Source organism: Poecilia reticulata, linkage group LG21, assembly GCF_000633615.1.
Source record: "Poecilia reticulata strain Guanapo linkage group LG21, Guppy_female_1.0+MT, whole genome shotgun sequence".
Taxonomy (NCBI): Eukaryota; Metazoa; Chordata; class Actinopteri; order Cyprinodontiformes; family Poeciliidae; genus Poecilia; species Poecilia reticulata.
In genome coordinates, this window is record NC_024351.1 from 8,126,829 (window position 1) to 8,139,557 (window position 12,729).

General features: G+C 38.9%; 1 protein-coding gene across 4 annotated transcripts in view; it reads right to left on the bottom strand.

Moving 5' to 3' along the window:
• Positions 1-12,729, bottom strand: part of sash1a (SAM and SH3 domain containing 1a) — a 170,928-nt gene that overhangs the window by 72,886 nt on the left and 85,313 nt on the right. The window contains exon 1 of one of the 4 annotated variants that reach the window (XM_008397749.2): positions 6,495-6,776. The exons of the other annotated variants lie outside the window; for them this stretch is intronic. The gene's annotated coding sequence lies outside the window, so the exon portion shown is untranslated. Of the gene's footprint in view, positions 1-6,494; positions 6,777-12,729 lie in introns of those variants that run through there. 4 annotated transcript variants of the gene reach the window in all.

Here is a 12,729-nt window from a genome sequence, read left to right on the forward strand (position 1 = left end):
AAAAAATGGGTTAATGAAAAAGCTAAATTATTTATTTAACAAATTATTTATTTATTTCACTCATTTTCTTCATTTTTTGATTTATTTTACTCATTTTTTATTTATTTCACCCATTTATTTATTTATTTAATTTTGGCTAAAACGGCTCTCCATAGTTCTCCCTGTGCATGTGTGGGTTTTCTCCGGGTACTCCGGTTTCCTCACACAGTCCAAAAACATGACTGTTAGGTTAATTGGCCTCACCAAATTGCCCCTAGGTATCTCAATGGATTCAGTTAGGACAAGAAAGGAAATTTTTCATGAAAAATAAAAAATAAAAATCTTGCATTAGAAAAGAAAAAATAAAATTTACAAAGGTTTTCCAATATATTCAAATATTGTGAAAGCCTTAAACATCCATTACTTTTATTTGACTCAACTGTCCCACAGTATCTTTAAATTAGTATTTATTTAGGCTTTATTTTGTGACATTTTTGTAACACCTAGAATGCATTTTGTTTTAGTCTGTTTTAGGGATGCACAATATTTGAAAATATAGCAATGCTGTATTTGGTACATAAAGTGATAATGATATTATCCCGTAATATCAATTTTCATCTTTTTCTCATCTGCGTCTCCAACACTCTGTTGTTTGGGGAATATCATTTGTGTCCAGTGTGAACATCTGCTGCCATAGACTCTGTCCAACTGGCTAAATTTGACATTAGAATGAAAAATGCAAGTTAACACTATTTGCCAATAATTATTACACTCCAAGATGCCCTTTGCGATATAAATTTTGGACAAACTGATGTTACAATAATGATATATTTGCAATAAAACTGAAAAGACACACTAAAGTGTGCTGAATATGCATTTTCTTTAAAGCTCCCAGGATTAAACCCATACACATACATTTATTAATTTTTAAACATGTGTAAAGTATATCAACACAGGTCTATTCTTAAATGACTCATCAGTATTGGGGATAAAGAATTGGACATCTACAAAGTTCCTAAATTCAATGCCTAGCAAAAAAGAAGAAAAAGAATTCTACTTAGCAATGTTGACACCTCTCAAAGACAGTTTTATGTTCTCAGGTTAAATGTCAAATACAAAACAATTAGACAATTAGCATACATGAGTTAGACGGTCAATAAAGATAGCAAATCTCTCAGGTCCTGTGCAGGTTTGCCTTTTAGATGCTGCTCATCTGCTGTAAAACATTTCACTTCTGCTCTGACCCTCCTCATTCAGTTCTCCATTTTTATAAATTTCACAATTTACTTTTAAAAGTCATAATACATAGCATGCTGTTCACATCTAGGTACAAGGATAGAGATTAAAAAAAAAAAAAAAAAGCAGCCAAAGGTCACAGAAAAACAGAACCTTCAAAACGCTTCCATCAAGACGACTTTAAAAGACCACAAAAAAAGTTTGGATCCCGTTATGGAATTTATTAAGATATTAGTGGTGATTTGAAACTTTTGTAGAGTGATATTGCTGTCTACAATAATAGTTTTTCCAAACGGTTTACCGTGGATGATTCAGAAAAAGCCATCTGCTGTTGCACAAATAAAACATGGCAACCGTGAACATGTTTTAATTCAGTGTGTGGCTAGGCTCGCGTTACGTTGCCAACATCTGTGTTAAAGCCGCCGCCACCTTCTTACTGTGCCAGCCGATGCACTGAATCCTGGGAAGTGAGGCAAGAGTGCCAGCGGTAATCAGAGCTCTTTGTGTCCGCACACAGAGCTGCCTACGATGCATAATGGCTGTAATCCGCTCCTCTCAATGTGTCGTGAAACCTGTGACACGCTCAAAACTCCAGACATATTCCAGGCTCCGTAACTTTTACAACATTACAGCTAATCAGGTTTAAAATGCAGGCTTCGCAGTAGCGGCAGAACCACAGAGAGTTGCACAATGGAGCCAGAGCTTGCAACACTAGACAGATTTGGAATTGTAAGAGGATGGATGTAGTCTTGAAGAGAAATTTGACTTTATGTGCAACCCTCTGGGGAAAAAAAAAAAAAAGTTTGCATGACACTTTATTTGAGTTAGTACAAATGTACCACCTCTAGCCATATAATTGGAAGTATATACACATATTAATGAATGTGTAGAACAATGGATTTTATCAGTTTCATTTCTTCTTGTTTATAATCATTATTGCAGAAGTAAATACATGCTTGACATAGGAAACATAATGTATCCATATCAAAGTAAATGCAAATATGAAGGGTTCTTTGAGTTCTAAAGAATTTCATCTCGTTCCAGTGCACATTCCCAGGCGCCATAGACTGACAAAGGTGACTTTCACAAGAAAATCGAGATGAACCCGACAAATTGCAGCAGGATCAAAGCCGGAACCATGAAAATGAGTAGGCTGTAGATAAAACGAACGAGGGACCAAGATGATTTAAGTGCAGCTCGGAAAATTAATCTTTTCTCGAAATAAACGAGGCTGCTTTAACAACATCAGAAAAGGAGTGGGCTCAAGAAAATCTACGTTAGGAATGAGGGCACATAAATTCAATTGCGCTTGCGGAGCTCACAGACCATGTTTTAGACACATCAAGATGTTGTATAACACAGCAGCTTGAAAAATATTTACAGACCTTTTAAACATTGTGTCACATTACAACTATAAACCTCAAAGTATTTTGTTCAAATTTTGTGTAAAAAAAAAAAAAAAAAAAACTACAAAAGCACCAAGTAATTGTGAAATGGAATGTAAATCAAAGATCGTATTTTCTTTTCTTTTACAAATACTAAAAAAAAAACAGGATAACTTTTTACTCAGCCCCTTTGTGTTAACATTGTAGAACCACTTTTAGCTAAAATCACAGCCTCAAGTCACTTGAGGTCTGGAGGTACATATGTCTCTACCAGTTGTGATAGAAATTTCTTTTGCCCAATCTTCTTTACTGAGCAACTCAAGCTTAATCTGTTTGGAAAGACTGTCTACACAGCCAATTCCCCATGTTGTCACACATTCACAATCTTACTTAAGTCTTAGTCATGAGTGACTATTGTAGCCCTGAGTTCATGTTTGTGATCATGAACCTGTGCCATAACAGCCTCTAAAATGTTGTCTTTTATTATTGTCACTTATTTTTAAAAGTTTTAGAAATTTCCATGCCCCTGAAAATATAAGCATTCCAAACCTCCCAGCATTTTTCATGGGGAAGATGTGTTCAGAATTATATAAAGAGTTAGTTTTATGTCAAACACACTACCAAGCTTGATCTCATTTGACCAAAACACCAATTCTTTAACCTTCTTTCAGCAACGGCTTTCTTTGTGTTGCTTTTTTGTAACGTTATTAAGTGCACAATAAAGAGTAGTCCTGTCATGGGATTCTACTATCCGAGTTATGGCTTTCTGGAAATCCTCAAGAGTTACCAGAAGCCTTCTGGCTGTTTCTCCAATAATTTATCTCCTCGCTCTGCCAAGCAGGTTTGGTGGGTTTGGCAGATATAATTCTTCTTTTGTTCATCGTTTTACCAAAAAAGGCCTAAATCTATGAAGTCAACCTGATTCTGTACGGCCACAAAATATGGAAAATGTCTACAGCTACATACTCATTGTAATTATCAATACAGTGTTTACTGTTGTTGTCACAATAATCTTTATGTAGTGTTGTCTTGCTCTTGTTTCGTCACCGAGACATTATTGCATTGCACAATGGACGTACACTGACACTGAAAGAATGCCATCACCATGACCAAAACAATCCTGAGTGTTCTCACTGAGCCAAACACATCACACTGTTCCCTGCTCTGAATTGTTGGCTGGCACGCAAACAGTACACTACTGTACAGTGCACTGCCTGTGTTGTGCCTCATTGGCTGTAGAATCTGAGGCAGTGATGTGGTGTAAGGCGTGTTGGCTTGGCACTCATTGCACACATGCCACCTGCATCATAGCGTCATTCCTTCTAACTTTTTCATCACCCGGAGATGCACGGTTAGCGACAGCCAGACATAAACCAAAAAGCAGCGTCGCAGGCAGACACAGACCAGCTGCACAGGCAGAGAGAGACATGGCTGAATCACAGATGCACATACGGTAGAGGCTGGACAGTCAAACTGTTCTTGGGAGGCTGCGGATGAAGTGATGTTTGTGCTTCATCACTGTCTCAGTCATAACAAGCGTGCAAAGTCAGAACGTCGGCTGTGCTGCAGAGAACCTCCAAGCGGAAAGCAAAAGACAGCTACACATTCAAAGAAGCTCACCTATGGTTTAATAGTGTGCATGTCTGTGCACACCTGTTGCCATGGCATTTGGCCCTGCCTTGGTATGAATAAACAGCCACACAAGAGCCTGCCCAGTACTGGCACAAACTGCAGCACAGTTGGCATGGACAGTTTCATGCATCAGAGGAAGAAAAGAAAATCTGATCAATCCCATCCAGTCAAACTGGAGCTTCTTTTAGGTAGAGCTTTTCATTATGGCTTCATGCAGTTTCAAAGCAACAGAGCTCAAAGCCAGAAAGAGATCTGAACTTGTGTTGGCAGCTAAGGCCTCGTTCTGCTAAAGCTGTCACTGAAGCGACAGCACTTTCTTTCTTTTTTTTTTCTTTTTACAAAAATGACAGACGTCAGATGTCTGGTTTGGTTTTGACTTCACTTGCACGTGCTTGCTTGCGTATGAAATGATTGACAAATTTTTTAGAGCAATCAATATGTTCACATCAGTGCATGCATCATAAGGGGTGTTTCTCACGTGTGTGTGATTACAACAGTTTGTTTCCTCTTCCAAATCAGGCAATCACAATGACACTGTACGTCAGCTCTTCCTGCACAAAGGGAAGTCTACCAGGGCTACTTTGACCTAAGAAAACTCCCTTTCCTCCAATTTCATTCCTTCTCTCTTCTCTGCGAGTCCCCTCACATCCACACCTCCCTCCATCCGCTCCCTCTTGTTTCTTGTCAGCTGGTGGGGAGATCCAGATGTGAAGGCAGAGGGAATTGGACAGGAAAAGGAGAGGGAGAGAGGGACAAAAACAGAAATCTACATCCCTTGGAAGACAGACTTCATTGTCCAAGACTCTCTGGACGAGGCTTTTACACACATAGACAAAAACAATTATGTGCACTGAACAATGGAGTCCCTCTGGACAACAAGGACCGATTGTGCACTCCATTGCAAAAGTTACAGCTGCCAGTTTCATTGTTTGTTTGTTGTTTTTTTTTTGTGCTATTTTATGTGATCAACCAACACAAAGTAGTGCATAAATGTGAAATATGGATAGGTATCAGGGAGAACTAAGCTTTTAAAGAGTTACATCTTCAAAATGATTTTAATTTTCCATCATACCACTTATTTTCAATTCCTTAGCAAGTATCATAGAGGTTTTACTGATTATACTGGGCAAAAAAAAAAAAAAAGAATGCAGATGCTCCTTTACCACTTTTTGCTTCTCCAATGCCAGTAAGCTTTCTGAAAAAAGACTATTGCACTTTTCCTAAACTTAAAAGAAAGATATTCTAGGCTGTTTTGAAATGTTTTGGTCACAAAAAAACAAACAAAACACAATGATGATGATGGTGTGAAAAACTAAAATGATACATAATTGTGAAGTAGGCACGGATCGGCTACCTGAATCAAGGGTGTGTCAGGTTTTTAAAATGTAACCGTTTCAAAATTAAAGGAATATTCCACTGTATTGTTGCTCAACTATGAGATACCACAGAAATCTCATAAACTGTAGAAAAGCCCAAACTTTTCTACAGTTTTTCTCAGACTGTTGAGAAAACAGTAGTATTTGCTTCTCTCCCACCTTTTGCTGCACACTGCTGAGGGGCTGGCTGTAATAAGGCTTCTACTCTTGCTGACAAAAATGATTGATTAAACTGTTTCGAAATACTTTGAGTCACAAATAAAGTCTCCTCCAGGACAAGGACCACTGCTCAGTCTCAATCATGTTTGAAGCTCAACACAAAGTTGTTGGAAACTGATTGCAGGAACAGGTTACATATACACTGAACTTACCTTTTACTCTGAGATTTTAAGCTGATTATTGATTTAAGCTGATTTTTACCTGATTAAAATATGTCAAAGTTATATGAATCTGGCTGATGTAACAGTACATTTATTCACATGTACATGACTAATAAGTTAATTACGCCTACATAAAGGCCAAGATGTGGAATTACACACAAGTAATTTAATTTCTACACAATGACAAACACAGGCAAACTAAACACACCCATTGATCCTGGAACCATGTGAATTAAATTAATCGAATGAGTCAGCAAAACAGAGGCTATTCAGTCATGTACAGTGTTTGGGGAAAAAAAAAAGGCTTGGTAAAGAAACACACCAATCCAAACAAGAGTTTCTCCATATCCCTTTAACAATCCGCCGCATTAACTTTTGTTGCTCAAAAGTCAAACAGCTTGATTGCTGCAACCCATTCTCCTCTGGCAGAGGAGAGAAAACCAAATTAATGAGGCAAATATTTATTCTCAACAGAGGACCCCGAAATTTTAAATGTCAGTACTCACCGTGAAAATCTACCGAAAGCCTTCCCCCAGTCCGTCTGTAGAGTTAGCACACACCAACTGCTGAGAAACAGGAGCAACACGTCGAGCCCAGTGGAGAACAATGCATATCTGCCAGAGTTCAGCACAGCGTAAGCAGAGTGGAGACACACAGCGGTCCAGTCATCGGGGGCCGCCGCTCACATGGGACGCTCCGAAGAGGAGGGAGATATGAGAGAGAGCGATGGGAGAGTCTCACTCAGCCCAAAACCAAAGGAGGGTTCTTGTACTCCTTTCTCCACGTCTTGCAGCCTTCTTTCCGAATCTGTCTTGAGCAGTCTCAGATTTCGTGTCTGTTTCAAGTTGGCCTGGCCTTCCTCTGTTTGTTCCCTCCCCTTTCCTTTACTAGCTCATTTCTTCTGGGTTTTTTTTCTTTTCCTTGCTTACACACACAGCATCTCTTTGTTATTGAGTTATGAATAGTGAACAAAGTCCTTGATATGTTTCTCTTTATCTGGGGTAGCGATGCAGGGTTGTGCTAAGACACACCAAAGAACAAATAAGTAAAAAAATAATCATCACAGGAATGTTTCTCGTCACTGACCTTACATGCAGTCACAAAAAGCAAAAAAAATTAAAAGACAACTCAGATTGTAGTTCCGTCTATTTTGCGCCCTTCTCTGATGTCATCCTCTTTACTTAAAGCCTTCAATTCAAACGTGGCCCACATACCACACCGCAGAGGGATAGAAGTAGAAAAGCAGTGAGAGAATGAGAGAGAGAGTCAGAGAACCTGATACAGCTAAAAGTAACAATTATTTGAATGAGTCACTCAGCAGAAAGGTTTTTTTATTTATTATTCTGATGTTAATTTAAGAAAAGGAGGAGCAGTCCAAAGAAGAACACAGAAAAGTTGGGGGGGAAATTGGCTTATTCTGGAACGCTGTGCCTCCAGAGGATTCCCAGAGTTCACGGGAGAGGAAGAAATGGGAGAACAGAGAAGAAATGGAAGAGAAAGGGAGGAGAGACATGGGCTTGGATGGGAACCAATGTACTTCCCATCATCTAAAGTCCACCCTCCAGGATGCATTTAACCAAAAACATTTGATGACAGAACCAAATAACATGAAGATAAGAAACAATCCTTAAACAGACTACATAAATACACAAGATAGTGGATACTTATATGGATTCTTATATTTATAAATATATTTATGTCCTAGTTCAAGAAGGACCAGAAGGAGTGTTTGTACGACAGCGATGGATTGGAGCACAGCGAGATGGACCAAACGGACTTCCTGAACATCACAGGAACCAGAAGTTCTGGTTCAATGTGTCATTTCTCTTCACAGGGTGGTCATTAATCCCCCTCTCTGTGAACAAGCCATAGCAACTCTGGGTTGTCATGGGAACACTTGACACCTGAAGCTTGTTTTTATTTGTCTGGTTGTCTGGCTTCATCTTATACCCCTAAACAAAAACGTTGTATAAATACATAAGTTCTGTAGATGTGGAGAACCGGAAATAAAGATATTGTTCTAGGTTATAGAACAATATGACCAAGCTTTGGAGATTTGACAGATTGCTGTTGGAGGAACCTACAAACACATGGCCACCCATCTAAAATTACAGGCTGGGCAAGAATAGCATTAATCAAAGAAGAAGCAAAAGAGGAATTTGGTAACCAACAGTGGCTAATCATAAAAGCCACAAAATCTGCTATTTGTGAAATAAGATAGCTTGAGCTAAATACAGGAGAATCCTGGAGGAAAACCCATTATGGACTTGCAAAAGACGAGCTGAAGTTCACCTCCCAGAAGGATGACGAATAAGCATACAGCCAGAGCTGCAGAGGATGCGATAGAATGGCCCCGGTCATGACTCTGACCAAAATCCAAGAGAAAATCTGTGTCGAAACTTTGAAGTTGAGGATCACAAAGCAGTCTATTCAATCTAACTAAGCTTGTGCTACATTGCAAAAAATAAATAAAAAAGTGCAAAGTTTTTAGCATAAAGATATGCAGAGCTGGTAGAGGCACTCCCCAAAAGACCCGCAGCAAAAAGCGGTTCTATGCGTTATTGATTCAGTGGGGTTTAATGCAGAGTAAATGCACAGATCAATTTTCCATTTTTTATATGAAAAATTTGCTAATCAAATCAAGTATAGTGTGCTGATGTTGTCTATAACAAGATCCAAATTAGATACATTAACCTTTGTGGTTATTAGGTGACAAAATCAGCTATTTTTAATCCTTTTTCATGGCAATATATTGCTGCACCATACATAGGATGCTTTCAATCCAGTGACACTTAGACTGACCCGTATAACCACTTTGGTAAAGTCCCATTGCAGCAGACCTGCATCCTGTTTAGACCTGCCGTCACAACATTTAGAGAAGGAGGCGTACTGAAAGAGGCTGAAGTAAACATGCACAGAGAAGGAATTACAGAAAATCAGGCTGAAAGTGAATCTCTACGATGTGCTCTATGACCAAATTATATAAACAGACAGTTTTCTTTACAGTGTATACACATACTTCCCATCTGACAAAATGTGGTCAGCTCCCGCGGTTGAAGTGGTTGGAAAGCACATTTCCTGTGTATGAAGTCAAGTATGTCGAAGAATGTGTCCATTTTTTAATTTTTTTTTTTATATTTCGAGTCGTAAAGCAACATCAGTGAGTTGTGCTCTGCACACCACCGCGTTCCAGTCTTCAAATCCCAACACAAACATATAAAGCTATGTGAAAAAGGATTTCCTTTATTGATCCAAGCACACTAGCACAAGGGGTGCTCATTATGGAAATGTCTGCCAAACATGAGTATGCAAAACACAGACACAGTGATAATGTGCATTTTTTTAGGCATCTTTAATGTTTGGTATCAGCAGGTGATGAAACATCAAAGAGCCCCTGCATCTCCTGAAACAGAGCCGCCTTTGAATGCATGCAGATCAACATATTAGCAGACACACATGAAAGTCATTTTGTTTGATGTGATGGGTTATCATTTTCCATAATAAGCAAAAAAAAAAGTCCATTATGAAAGTATAATGTAGCTTTTCAGCTTTCATAGGACGACTTTTCATTTATGGAGTTACAGGCCTACAATTGATTTAGGAGAACAGCACACACAGTCATCAGAGGCATGAGTGTCATCTTAATCCCGGAGATTTTGATGATTACTTTGATCTATTCTTTTTCCACAAAGGCTGCTGGTACATAAGTTGAAAAAGTCATGTCCTTATTAAACAGTCATGAATGGAGAGGGATTTTCAGCCGTCTACACAGAGAAGCAAAATCTATTTTTATAGTACAGTCAGAATCACAAAGACTCGGCTATCTGACCTGAAGGACAAGGCGGCGGGTCTTCAAAAAACTGTACCAAAACTGAAGGATGGTGGTCCCAGCATTATGACGCTAGATTAATTTGCTGGCAGAAAATCTATCCTGCATTATGTAGCTGCCACCATCATCACTGACACGTGCGCAATGCACAAAGCAGATGAAATGTTGAACTATCACTAGTCACTCCAAAAATAATAATTTCACTTCCCTGCAAAAGAAACCTGTTGAAAAATTACTTTACCCTGAAACTGCAAGGGGTATGAATAATTTCAGATGTAACTATAAATGGTTGAAAATTGAAATGTAATTAACTGAAAACAAACTAAATTACACACACAAAAAATTTAAATAACTCAAACACATTTTTTTTTTTTTTTTACTGCTTTTTGGCTCACCTATATGAGAAAAAAAATCCCTTAGTCTGAGTCTTGCAGTCACCACAACTAAAATAAAGAGATCCCTCGACGACACCAAATTCCATGCATCCTGATACAAGATAAAAAACAAAACACGTATCAAATGACTCAAAATCAATTAGAAGAAATTAAATAGGCCATTCAATTACTTTTTGAACCAATCTGGTCCCTCCTGAGGCAAACAATCAAGCCAGAAACAAATTAAATCTGAAGATGACTGCTTGCCGTAGGTCTTATTATACACCAGGACTAGATGACAGTATTTGGCAGCATGTGTGAGAGCTGCAAAGTATGGACATGTCATTTTCCCAAAAGACTTGGGAAATGACCAAATAAATATAGATTCTTTACTAAAAGGACTTGTGGAAAGGTCAGACACAAATTAATACAGATGAAGAGAAAAACTGTTTAAGTGCTTTCAGTTTCAGTACAATTTTCTGATATTTCAACACAGTAATGAATAGTACTTTTCTCTGTGACCAGTAAAATGAGAATTCAGTGAAACAGATCCTCTCCAACATGCAAGGCAAGACAGACCATCTAGACAGAGGAAGTGTTAGATTATGACAGACTCACTGTCATAATCTAACGTAATCAAGAAGGATTACAGAATCTTGAGCCATATGTTGGTGCACTTATACACATACAGGATTTTTTAGTTTTTCAATCCACTAAACTAAAAAAAAAAAAAAAAGCCCCACAAGGGTCAAATTCAAAAGAATTCATGAATTTCAAAGCACTGGCAAAGAATTTAGCAGCAACGCCACATTGCTGCTAAGTGCTTTATATGCATCTGCATATAAAGCAATTTATATGCAAATGCAAAACAAGCGTCGGTGCACAAAACTAGAGAATAATCAGCACAGGGATCATCCACTTAAATGACCTGATCCACTAATATAGACTGCCATTAATGAGCTAGCAACCTTTACAAACACACTCATGAGGAAAAGGCGCGAGAAAAACATTGTATGTAAAAAAATTTTACGTATCGTGTTTCACTGTTTGATTTTAGACTCGATTTCAATGACCCCACTGAAGAGGTTGAAGCACACTGCCACAAGGGGGCAGTAAAGATCTGGTTTACTACAGTCATGTGAAGACAGACATGAGGAGAGATACTACACTAAGTCATGCCAAAGCAGGGAGTGAACGTGATGAAAGACCGCAGCAGAAAGCAGTCAAACAGACGGAGCCACAGAGCACAAAGAGCCGAGGTTTTAGAGAAACAGTCCAAGACGCTGCTCTCACACACAATCCCTTTACAAGACATGTTTAAGTACAAAAGCTCGAAAGACAGAGCCGACATGGATGTAGCAACAAAAAGCCAGGCGAGAGGGGGGTTGTTTCTTCTCTGCTTATCAAGCCACTAAATCAGGCTGCTGGTTGTGGGGACATGCTCTGTTTGAGTGGCACCAGCAAGCTTGGCTGTAAAATTAAATGAGCAACCATTCTGTATTCCGCATTAGTGTCAGCGCTGCAGGCTGTGTATGGGTCTCTGTGTGTGCTGATGAAGAGAGACAGGCGAGCTGGAAAACATAGAACCTCCATTACATTTAGCCTGGGGGGTCAAGGAGTCACAGAACCCGGGGTCCAGCATGTGAAACTGCACTGAACTTTTTTTTTTTTTTTTTCCCCCCATACAAAGTGGAGGGCTGTAGCGGAACCAGAAGGTCAAGTCGCTTCTGGGTACGAGTGTCATGTCAGTTCTTTCAGATTGATAACATCCACTCCAGCTTTTATCACTTTGGTCTAGTTGAAATATTTAAGCAACACTTAAACTGAACTGCAGCAATTAATTAATAGCCAACAATGGGTCATTACTTGAAGGTTTTATTTGATCAGAACTGTGCAGACGTAAAAGATACGGCGCTGTGGTAGATAACTGGGAAGCACGACTCTTTCTGGTGGTTTCTAGGGAAGAAAGATGACTAACTGTCTGAGAGACATCCCACTTGTGGTCACAGTGAGAAATGAGCAGTTGGAGGGAAAATTCTGCAGACCCATTTTCACTGCGACCAGAGTTTTTCACACAAAGAATGAGATCAGCTGAAAAAAAGATGAGGCTGTGCAGCTGGACCATTCTCTCGACAGCTAGCCACAAGTAATGCCACTAACGGTATATTCTCCCTCAAGCTGATCCTTTTAGGTTGCTTTTGTGTCACAAAGTACTTTTTTTTGTGTGTTTTTTTTTTTTTTTGGGGGGTGGGGGGTAATTTATAAAACATTAGTCTTTTAACAATACTCTCAGGTCTTTTGAACGACAAAGTCGGCAGTTTTTTTGTCATTCAAAAGGGGTGAAATTTTGTTTAGATGTGAACGTAAAGCTCTGAACATGAAGGTGGCACCAAGGAGGCAACAAAGAACAGTAAAGATAAAAGTATAAGTAAACAAGCAAAAGCCCAAAGGCTAAAACTGTATAAAGAGATCGCCGTTATCCGTACGTAGACAGATTTTCCTTTCTGTAACATAATTGATCCCTTTGACATAAAAAGG